This window comes from Podarcis liolepis (genome assembly GCF_965112155.1).
Source record: "Podarcis liolepis genome assembly, chromosome: 3".
NCBI classification, from domain to species: Eukaryota; Metazoa; Chordata; class Lepidosauria; order Squamata; family Lacertidae; genus Podarcis; species Podarcis liolepis.
In genome coordinates, this window is record NC_139557.1 from 18,355,782 (window position 1) to 18,367,856 (window position 12,075).

The 12,075-nt window shown below is 40.8% G+C and overlaps 1 protein-coding gene across 9 annotated transcripts in view; it reads left to right on the forward strand.

Annotated features, from left to right (window-relative positions):
* The window catches only part of MACROD2 (mono-ADP ribosylhydrolase 2), a 993,596-nt gene that overhangs the window by 689,394 nt on the left and 292,127 nt on the right, over positions 1-12,075 (forward strand). The gene's annotated exons all lie outside the window — the stretch shown is intronic.

Consider the following 12,075-nt stretch of genomic DNA (forward strand, 5'->3'; position numbering starts at 1 on the left):
GATTACTGATGCACCTGGTGCCCATGAATATTTTTATTATCTTCTCCTGTGACCCTACAGGGAATATCTTTGATCAGTGTGTCTTTGCAAGCAACTGGCTCTATCAGCAGCCTCTACGCTTCGTTGTTATGCAACTTCATTCTGCAAGAGTTGGCGCCTAACTCTGCTTATTTTCCTCTTCCCAGCCTACTTTCCCCAATCCCCTCACTTTTCACTCCCATCTGTCAGATGCAAAGGGAGCATTTTCTTTGGAATGCATTGGCAGAAAGGTGGTATAGAAATGTAAGAAATAAATATATAGTGTTCATATGCACTTTGCCAAGTGCTAAGGAACAACAAGCAGTTCTAAATGGGAATCCTTGCTTATTTTCTGCTTCTATGTCAATGATAATTTCCACAGTGAATATTAATCAACTAATATTAAAATTATAGGATTAAAAGAAATGCAGAAGAAGAAATTATTGTTGAGTTTCATTTGTTCAAATAAGCTAGGTACAGAAAGTTTTTTCTTCATGAAGTACCGACTGTAATGCACAAATTATGGGATGTTGTTGTTGTTTGTAACCAGGGTTAACCCCTTGCCTGTAGCATAGGACAACTTGATGATATTAAGGTATTTTAAGGATGCCTGCAAACCCAGGGGTTGTGTCCAACAGTGTCAGTCTTTTGTCAGTTAGACAGGGAGGGAAGCAATTTTTGGTGATTCCTCTGCTTCTTGCAGCCCCTTCCTCCTTACATCTGCTCCAGAGGATTGGTGGATCCACCATAACTGATTTATGGGGATTTATGCAGGCGAAGGGGGAACTGCCCAAAACTGCAACTTATTCCGTTGACAGAAGCCTTACCATCACAGGGTACTGAGGGACACAGCTGGATGAAACCCTGAAGCCCTTGCACCTATCGCATGAAAAAGCCACCCAGATACCTTCTATTTCACCGACTTTCCACAGCTCACACAACCTGTTTCTTTATTATATACTGACCTTGACATTTGTGAAATCAAATTGCTATCTTATAAAAGATATAAGCCTTTATAGGATTGCAGCTGGCATTGAGTCAGCAAAGAAAACCTCCTAGAAAATACACTTCCAAAGCAACTAAACTGAAATGGAACAGAGTAGACTGATACCAAGCTGGCAAGCCGTGTAGTAATATAAACACTTAGAAACTCTGGGGGCACCTGAGAGATGAAAAATCAGGATTTTTAGATTGTCTAATCTCTGAATGTATCCTGATATGTTTCTCTCAGGAACGCATAAGCTATTTTTCAGCCATCATCAAAAGTGTATTTTATAGGCAGGTGTTCTAGATAGATTACGGTGTATTAATTTTATAAAGTCTTTTGTGCTGCCTCTTTCTTCCAGAGCTCCCCCCACCCCAGCCCTGCCTGCCTGCCTGCCTTTCAGCTAGTGGTAATCACAAGGTGCCCTGCAGTGCAGTAGTTGCTTGGCAAGCAACCAGGTGTACTCTCTCAAATAGCAGTGGGTGTTGTGTAACTTGAAGGGGATTATGTGTCTTATGAAAGACACACAAAAGATTTTGGAATGTAAATAAAAAGCATGCCTCAAATTCCCCAAACTGCAGGGTAGGGTGGTTATAGATGGCTGCAGCCGAATTCAATGTTTTAAAGGAAAAGGTTTGCATGCTACCTTTCTGAGGTACTGCTCCGGCGGGAAGGTAAATGGCGTGCCCATGTGCTGCTCTGGTTCCCCAGAAGCGGCTTAGTCATGCTGGCCACATGACCCAGAAGCTGTACGCTGGCTCCCTCAGCCAGTAAAGCAAGATGAGCGCCGCAATCCCAGAGTCGTCTGCGGCTGGACCTAATGGTCAGGGGTCCCTTTAGCTTTATGTTTCAGGGGGGGGGGACCAACTCTGTCTATTTCTAAACTGAGCATAAGTTATGTTGTTGTTGTTTAGTCATTTAGTTGTGTCCGACTCTTTGTGACCCCACGGACCAGAGCACGCCAGGCACTCCTGTCTTCCACTGCCTCCCGCAGTTTGGTCAAACTCATGTTGGTAGCTTCAAGAACACTGTCCAACCATCTCGTCCTCTGTCGTCCCCGTCTCCTTGTGCCCTCCATCTTTCCCAACATCAGGGTCTTTTCCAGGGAGTCTTCTCTTCTCATGAGGTGGCCAAAGTATTGGAGCCTCAGCTTTAGGATCTGTCCTTCCAGTGAGCACTCAGGGCCGATTTCTTTAAGAATGGATAGGTTTGATCTTCTTGCAGTCCATGGGACTCTCAAGAGTCTCCTCCTGCACCATAATTCAAAAGCATCAATTCTTCGGCGATCAGCCTTCTTTATGGTCCAGCTCTCAGTTCCATACATCACTACTGGGAAAACCATAGCTTTAACGATACGGACCTTTGTCGGCAAGGTGGTGTCTCTGCTTTTTAAGATGCTGTCTAGGTTTGTCATCGCTTTTCTCCCAAAAAGCAGTTATGTAGTAACCTATTAACAGAATATATGAATCTCTTGGATAACAAATGAAGAGGGGGCCCAAGTGATCTCAGGCTCCTGGTCAGGTAATAAGGGGGATTGCTCCATGCAGCAGCATTTATAGCTTGAAATGGGCCACCTAACATATAGGTGCCCAGAGCACAGTCTCCAAAATAAGTGTTCTGTGACTCTATGCAGGCACATTGGTCTGCACTGTTGTGGGCATGTTCTGTGCTAGCTGCAGTTTCCAGGCCATCTTCGAGAGTTGCCATTATGCTAAAAAGTTGTGCTAAATTGTTTTCTGGTGTTTGCTGTAAAATAATTAATACTTGAAAGTCAAAAGCAAAACCGTTAGACAGAAATGAACCCCTGTTTAAATGCAAGTTTAACTAATGTTGTATTGAAACTGTAATAGTTGAGCCTTTTGGTATTGTGAGGGTACTAGAGATCTAAATTAAAGTATTATGTAAAAAAATGCAGAATAAACCTTTCGTGGAAATCTTCCATAATAAGAAGTTGGAGTAGGCCTTTCATAAATGTTTTCATTTCTTTCCAAAGTTTTTTTTCCACATTAAAAGAAAATAGTGTACTGTTCAATAGGAAAACAAAACTCCTTTAGTCGTATTTGGCTCTTTAAATAAATCAGTAATATCTTTGTGAAAAGAACTGAATGCTCTCATTATTATGTGTGTAACCAGCAAAACCTACAAATGAGAGCTCTGGAGAGGAAGCTTAATGCACACAACTATCTGAAGCTTTGGGGAGGCAAGAAGTGTCCCTGATGAAAGCTTGAGATGTAAGTCCTGTTGGCTAATATGTATAATCAGCAGATTGCTTTAAAAAAATGCTGATTATTATAGAGAGAAAACGGTTGCAGAGTTCATAAGTTTACAGAAAATCGCATTATTATCTACAATTATTACTACATTTTATTTTATAAGTTACTTGGCATTTTAATTATTTCTTTAATGCTAACATAACACAATTTTATGATTATGTTGTCATAGATGATTACCCATTTTGTAATAAATAAGTGTAATATATGCTAAGGACTTCTTCTCTCTATGTACGATGTCACATTAGTTCATATCAGTGTGACAGTCCTGGAGTCATATGAATATTTAACAGCCTGACATAAAATGTAGCTCTTTTAAAAATGTGATGAAGCTCCAATATTTAACCTCTTAAACTAAAACCAAGGCTTTAAGGAATAAATGGCAATTTTATTTAAAATCAACTTCATTTGCAATCGCTTGAAAATTACCTCTGTGTTCTTGCTTTATTGGAGCTGAAAGCCAATCAGTATCTTATATTACTCAGGAAAGTTAGGTTGAGTTCCCATGGAAAATCATGCTTCTCTATATAACTCAGCATTCTCTCTTGGTGTTTCCTTCACAGGTAGTATCCCTGTATTGTGAGCATGTATGTGTGTGCTTTCATTTTCCTGTTTTAATTCTGCAAGCCAGTCTCCTGGATTTCCAAGTAGGGATGGGGAAGAATGTTAATTCTGATCATATTTAAAAAGAAACCCACCTAATTTGCACTTTCTAAAACAATACACAAACCGAAACACAGCCACCCCTGGAAATTTTGCAGTACAGTTCTCCAGCCAAGTAATATGTACAAAAATGCATATAGTAGAGTAAGATATGTCAAGGTAAAGGTAAAGGGACCCCTGACCATTAGGTCCAGTCGCGGACGACTCTGGGGTTGCGGCGCTCATCTCGCTTTATTGGCCGAGGGAGCCGGCGTACAGCTTCCAGGTCATGTAGCCAGCATGACTAAGCCGCTTCTGGAGAACCAGAGCAGTGCATGGAAACGCCATTCACTTTCCCGTCAGAGCGGCACCTATTTATCTGCTTGCACTTTGACGTGCTTTCGAACTGCTAGGTTGGCAGGAGCAGGGACCGAGCAACGGGAGCTCACCCCGTCATGGGGATTCAAACCGCCAACCTTCTGATCAGCAAGCCCTAGGCTCAGTGGTTTAGACCACAGAAATGTCTATATTTGGAAAAATTGAATACAAAAGTGTTTATTAGAGAAATTTACACCATAACTGTTGTTTTTGGCATCCGTCAGTCTTGGGAGACAATCAGGGAGTGAGCCTTTGGAAGTGAAGTCAAACTGTTGGAAGGTTGCCATGCCTGCAAAGACTGATACTTCAGCCACATGCCTCACTGGACATAATGGCTGTTGGGCAACTGTTATGTAAAACCTGGGGTAACCAACGTGGTGCCCTGCAGATGTTGTAGATTACAACTCCATCACCCATCACCACCGGCCATGCTGGTTGAAGCTGGTGAGAGATGTAGCTCACCACATTCGGAGGGCACCAAGTTGGCTACCCCTGTGCAAAACCATGGTTTAGTGTGTTCTGCATGAACAACAATGAGCTGCAGTGAGTCTTGGGTTGTGTGTTGCTCCTCTTCTCTTCCTACGTAGTCAGAAGGCTCACTCCAGAAGCTTTTATTTTCAGTTTTCTTTAAATATAGTTTGTTGCACCAGGGGAGTCTCTTGTCAAACCAGCTTAAAATCATGTGCTATTAACTAACCATAGTGTTTAGGTTGTCAAACTATAGCCACCCGACCACCTCTGGTACATAAATTCAGCTTCATTGATGGGTTCTCCAAAAAGGTTGTCGAACAATTGAGACTATCTGTACCTGACCTCGTACTTGAATAATTATTTTTCTGACAACAGATATCAAGGCCATTTTGACCAGGGGTATATTTACTGAGTTGGCTGGTAAGGCCCTGGGCTAGGGCCCATGATTTTCATAATATGACATAGTTACTATTTACAAGTTGGTGGTCCTACAGCCTTGCCCATGATTTCTATACAACAAAGCTGTTTTTGATGATGATGCCAGTGCAGGCACAACAAGAAGCCAAATTTCAGTAAAACTGTAAGTAATAGCTGCCAAAGCTATCCTTCTGGCAATATGGGAGGAGCTGAGGGAATTGGAAGTTAAATCATGGTTTAACATGACATGTGAATGTGGCCGGTATGCAGCTGTGCATTAAAATTAGACAAAAGAGAGTTCCCTTGAAACTCACTGTGAATACATATCGGAAAGTCACTGACTTTCAGCTTAGGTTCCCATAAGGGGATAAACAGGGTGGTGATATCACCACCCTAGTGTGCAGAGAAATAATAATAAAATATTATGTTCTCTACAATGCCAAACATAAACATGTATGAACCCAGTGCACTGAATAAGCAGCATTATTGGTATCTACAGAGGCAGAAGTTGCTCTAAGTAGCCATGGCAAAGCATTACCTGTGGCACCCAACCAAAGCTATGAATTTCCTGAGAAGTTCCTGTCATCACTTTGGGTAATGAAAAGGAAGGATAAACTCAGCAATATGTATGGGCCTGTATACCACTTAATCTAGTTGTCAAGAGCTGACTACATAGAAATATATTCTGTCAGTTATGAAATAAATCATACCTAATGAGTATTTTGGAGGCAAGAGTTTAATAGTCTCATCCAGCATATGCCTATTGAATAGAAAGTAAACGGGCTTACAGTAGGATTGCTTCTAACCTCAAGGAATCACAATAATTTAGCATGTTATTCTGTGCCTTTAGAAAAATTACTTCTATAATTGTACACAAGGGCCACAGTCCGCATACTTAAGCCATTAATATTGTACACACACAAACATAATAATAATAATAATAATAATAATAATAATAATAATAATAATAATTTTTATTTATACCCCGCCCTCCCCAGCCAAGGCCAGGCTCAGAGCGGCTTACAAGCAATAATAAAAACAAGTTAAATGATTACAACTTAAAAACAAAATTAAAAATACAACATTAAAATATTGAAACATTAAAATATTAAAATGTAGCCTCATCGCAGGAGGAGAAGGAAAAGAAAAAAGAAAGAGAGGGAGGGAATCAGATTGGCTCCAAGCCAAAGGCCAGGCGGAACAACTCTGTCTTACAGGCCCTGCGGAAAGAAATCAGATCCTGCAGGGCCCTGGTCTCATGAGACCGAGCGTTCCACCAGGCCGGGGCCAGTGTTGAAAAGGCCCTGGCTCTGGTTGAAGCCAATCTAATTTCCTTAGGGCCCGGGACCACTAGGGTGTTGCTATTTATGGACCTTGAGGCTCTCCGTGGGGCATACCGGGAGAGGCGGTCCTGTAGGTACGAGGGTCCCAGGCCATGAAGGGCTTTAAAGGTCAAAAGCAGCACCTTAAATCTGACCCTGTACTCCACCGGGAGCCAGTGCAGTTTGAAAAGCACTGGGTGAATATGCTCCCACGGCAGAGAACCCGTGAGGAGCCTCACTGCAGCATTCTGCACCCACTGGAGTTTCTGGGACAGCTTCAAGGGCAGCCCCGCGTAGAGCAAATTACAGTAGTCAAGCTATGAATTTCCTATATAACCTTTACCAACTATTGGATGTTGGATTGTGGCCAAAGATTATTGTAATCACCATGTAAGCATACAAAACTCTATACTATTTCAGCTTGTGATGATTCAGGAGCAATAATGTGTTAATTGGCTGTGTGAAATGGGTAGATTTGGGATTGTTTAAGGCAAGGTGAATTTGATATTTCCATTTTAGTGCCTCGGAGAATTTCACAGCAGGACACACAGTAGAATATATAGAATGCAAAGGCTAGCCAATGAGTGCCACAGTGAAAACTGATTTTGCAACCTATGGAAGTGGCAATTACTGCAGAAAAACGGGTCCTTATAAAAAAAAGAAGAAGGTCCTTGCAGGTTACCTTTGAGTAACCTACTTCAGCTTATTTAAATAACTACTCCCAGCTTTCATCTTTGTTAAAAAAGAAAAAGATGCTTCTTAGCTATAAGGTTAACGTGTGTGTGTTAATGATCACAATTTTACCTCTCTTGGCAGAGAAATAAGGTAACCAGTTCCTAGATTGTAAAGTATCAACTAGGGTATAAGGCAAGGATTTACCTTTTTTGTAAGGAAAGAGATTCAACCTTTTATGTATTTGTGTTCTCATGTGCAATAATTACTACATTTATAAAGTTTAAGGGACTTTAAAAGAATTTTATTTTTATTTTTTTGAATTTTAATGCAATATTTTATTTGTTTTTTTCCATATTACATCACAATATAAGCAAACCAAAGCCATCACCACATCCTCCCCATCCCCCATATATCCATCAATCTTTTGTCCCTCCCCCTGCTTCCTCCCCCCCCCCACTCGATTTCCTCTACATTCTGAGATTACATTTATCTTTGCATTTTACAGTCTTCTCAAATCTTCTATGTATTCTTACTATCTTTCCTTACTAATTTACCTTCCCTCAGATACTTTACATTTTAATCTAGGTATATTAGTGTATTTTCTTTTGAGCAAAATTGGGCCATATATTCATCAAAACATTCCCATTCCTTTTTAAATTTTTGATTCGATTGGTTTATTATAAAAAATAGCTGTTAGTTTTGCCAGAATTAAGTATTCATTTAGTTTACAAATCCATTCCTCCCTTAAGGGTAGAGTTTGTGACTTCCACTTAGCAGTACTCTAGCTGTTGTACTGGCATACAAGAAGACCCCCCCCCCCCGGTGGTATATCTTCCCCTATCAATCCAAGGAGATATATCTCTGGTTTTTTTATTATTGATATTTTCAACATCTTCTTTAATTCTTCATGTATTAATGTCCAAAATTTCTTAATTTCCTCACACCACCACATATGTATTGTTGTTCCTGTTTCTTTACCACATCTCCAACAAAGGTTGGATTTCAATTTATATATCTTTGCCAGCTTAACCGGTGTTAAAACAATTTTAATAATATTTAGTTTATTTAGGTCTTTAAGTTGGTTTTTCGTCGTCTGTGCAGAAAATGGTAGAAAGTTTGCTTGGACATTGGAGCTGCACTTTATTTACGGGCAAGACAATAAATGAAAGAATAAATTGTGTTGGATAATCAATGTAAAATATGTTTCTCCTGCTACCCAGTTCTATCAAAATCTCAATTACTACAATTGATTTCTTTTCTTCCCCTGCATTTAACAACAGCAGAAATTACTCAGGAGATGTTGCCAAGTATCCATTGTCAATCTTGAACACATACATTGAAAACATTGTTTTGTTTTTTATGGCTTGCTATGAATGTTAAAATACACCATCCATAATAAAAATATGAAAATACATGTTTCTTGGCATATCCCAAAATGTTGTACTTTCTTCAGCCCTAGCAATATTTTTAAACATATAATTTGGATTGCCAAAACCGGCACTTTGTATATTGCTGGAAAATTATATGTTGTTTTGCACCCACCCCATCATGTTTTTTCTTGCCTAGGTCAATTCACTGTGTTTCTAGTACAAAAGAAAATAAATGAGTTATTGGGGGGGGGGGATTATAAGTGTTTTGCTTACAGTGGTACCTCGGGTTAAGAACTTAATTCGTTCTGAAGGTCTGTTCTTAACCTGAAACTATTCTTAACCTGAAGCACCACTTTAGCTAATGGGGCCTCCTGCTGTCGCCGTGCTGCCGCTGCACGATTTCTGTTCTCATCCTGAAGCAAAGTTCTTAACCTGAGGTAATATTTCTGGGTTAGCGGAGTCTGTAACCTGAAGCGTATGTAACCTGAAGCGTATGTAACCCGAGGTACAATACCTGAGGTATTGCCCTTTCTTCCAAACTACATTTGGTAATCTCAGCTAACTGCATCATAGCTTTTTCACCAGTTCAGTCGAATGTGTATTTCTCATTGGACATGTATATACATGTTATTGCAGCGTCACTTCAAGTGAAGGATGTATACCTGAGAAGTGACAAATTATTAATATTACAATACCAATGATGTACAAGTGACTTTCATATTTATTTGAATCACCCAGTAGTGGTGGAAAGGTAGGGCTGGCACTGCACATGCACCAAAGACCATTAATTCAAAGTACTAAAGCTCCACGATCAGAAGTAAGAATTGTACAATTTGTATGCTTATCTGAGAGATGATAATGTTTTCTCCCCATGTTATGCACCTCTGCTTTCCTCTTCAGATGCATATATCATTGCATTATCATCATTCTCTCCCATTAGAGCCTGTCACAGCAAGGACAATTGCTTCAGTAAGACTACTCGATATACAATTTCCGGCGAAACACATTTAGCAATAACATTTTTGTTGTACTTACCATATTTCTGCAAACATATGCAACACAAATTAATTGCACATTTCTGCAACGCTCCAGCCAAAATGAAATCCTTGCCTTCTGCGTTTCAATTAGGGCCATGAAATTGTGTGCAATGTGTCTAATACCTCAAATAGCAATGAGCGGTGACTATCGAATGGCACCAAGATGACCATTCTCAGATTAAGCATGCATTTAGATTAGAGTAAAGCAAGTGTGAGAATCACTGTTAAATATGTCTACTATTTGCCACAGCGCTTACATTACACATGATACAGAAAGATTAGTTTGATTGACAAGTGATTGATAAGTACACTTGTCAGCCCTGCTTCCTTACAATGCTCAGTACAATCATTTGTTTTGAGAGGAAGGTGGGAAAACAGGTATCAGTCTCCCCTGAATGAAATAAAAACCTATTATTATTATTATTATTATTATTATTATTATTATTATTCCCTGCCCATCTGGCTGGGTTGCCCAACCAATCTTCAACAAGAAGGAATTTTGATGCATACTATAATATTGAAACTCAGTTGTCGAGTACCTGCTGAGCATGCATGCAGAATGTCTTGGTTCTTGGCATCTCCAGCTCTGGCTGGAAGCATAGCTGTCAACTTGCAGATTTGAAAATAAGGGACCAGCAGCCTCGAAAATAAGGGATCAGCAGCCAAAATAAGGGATTTTCCGGGCACAGGTATGCTCAGCTTCTGAGCCCCTCCGAGCCAAAGGCAGAAAGCCCAGCCAGCAGCCAAACGAAGCCTCGTCTGTAAGGGACAGCAGCGGGACATGGCGCTGGGATAAGGGACTGTCCCGCCAATTAAGGGACGCTTGACAGCTATAGCTGGAAGAATCCCCATCTGAAATCCTATAAAGCCAATGGATCCGGCCCAATCGCCTTCTAAATCTGGCCCGTGGACAGTCCGGGAATCAGTGTGTTTTTACACGAGTAGAATGTGTCCTTTTATTTAAAATGCGCCTCTGAGTTATTTGTGGGGTCTGCCTGGTGTTTTTATATGAGTAGAATGTGTGCTTTTATTTAAAACGCATCTCTGGGTTATTTGTGGGGCACAGGAATTCGTTCATTCCCCCCCTTCAAAAAAAATATAGTCCGGCCCCCCACAAGGTCTGAGGGACAGTGGACTGGCCCCCTGCTGAAAATGTTTGCTGACCCCGGAAAACAATTCTTAGTTACATGGGCCCAATGGTCTGGCATGACATAGGACAGCTTCTTATGTTCCTACAATACTGCAACGCGCTCTTTGTGGGGCTACCTTTGAAGGAGACCCGGAAACTGCAATAAATCCAGAATGCGGCAGCTAGACTGATGACCGGGAGTGGCCACCAGGACCACATAACACCGGTTCTGAGAGATCTGCATTGGCTCCCAGTACGTTTCCGAGCACAATTCAAAGTGTTGGTGCTGACCTTTAAAGCCCTAAACGGCCTCGGTCCAGTATATCTGAAGGAGTGTCTCCAGCCCCATTGTTCAGCCCGGACACTGAGATCCAGCGCCGAGGGCCTTCTGGCGGTTCCCTCATTGCGAGAAGTGAGGTTACAGGGAACCAGACAGAGGGCCTTCTCAGTAGTGGCACCTGCCCTGTGGAACGCCCTCCCTTCAGATGTGAAGGAAATAAGCAGCTATCCTATCTTTAAAAGACATCTGAAGGCAGCCCTGTTCAGGGAAGTTTTTAATATTTAATGCTGCACTGTTTTTAACACTTGATTGGCAGCCGCCCAGAGTGGCTGGGGAAACTCAGCCAGATGGGTGGGGCATAAATAAATTATTATTATTATTATTATTATTATTATTATTATTATTATTATTATTTAAAAAAAACTGTTGTGCGTCTTTGGTGTATGTTGTATTATGCCCAATCTTGGGCACCTCCATCAAATAAGCATTCAGACATCAGTGCTGGGAAGAGCTTCTGCCTATACTTTTGGAGAGCTGCTCTAATCAGAGCTGGCAATACTCCCCTGGATGGGGCAATGGTGTCACTTGGTATAAAGCAGTCAAAGATGGTAAAGATCAGTCAAATCAAACTGTCTGCGGGATTAGAAGCCTTTTTCATCAAATGTCAGTTTGTGAATCGGAAGATAAACTTGACTTCACAAGCCATAACTTTTTACATTATTAATGGCAGGCTGAGTTGTAGATTGTGGCGCTCAAAGTGCCAGAGATCATATTTGGTCCCAATTATTTTGTGTAGTTTTCTCCCTGGCTTCTCGCACCCACCTGCTTGTTTTTAGAAAGAATGTTTAAGGAGGGGGATAACCAGCACTGATCTGGAAGGTTTGCTTTTTGTTATATTGCTCCTGAAATAGCATAGAGCCTCAGGGAAACAATCTGAGGAAGCTTTGTACCAGCAAGTACTGAATTTGAGTCAATTAAATTGAGCCTTTTCTCTGGAAACAAGTATTTCTGGTAAGGTTGTCAAAAAATTTTGTCAGTTTGGAATTTGGATTAGAAATGTCACATTTCTGAAGGACTGCAT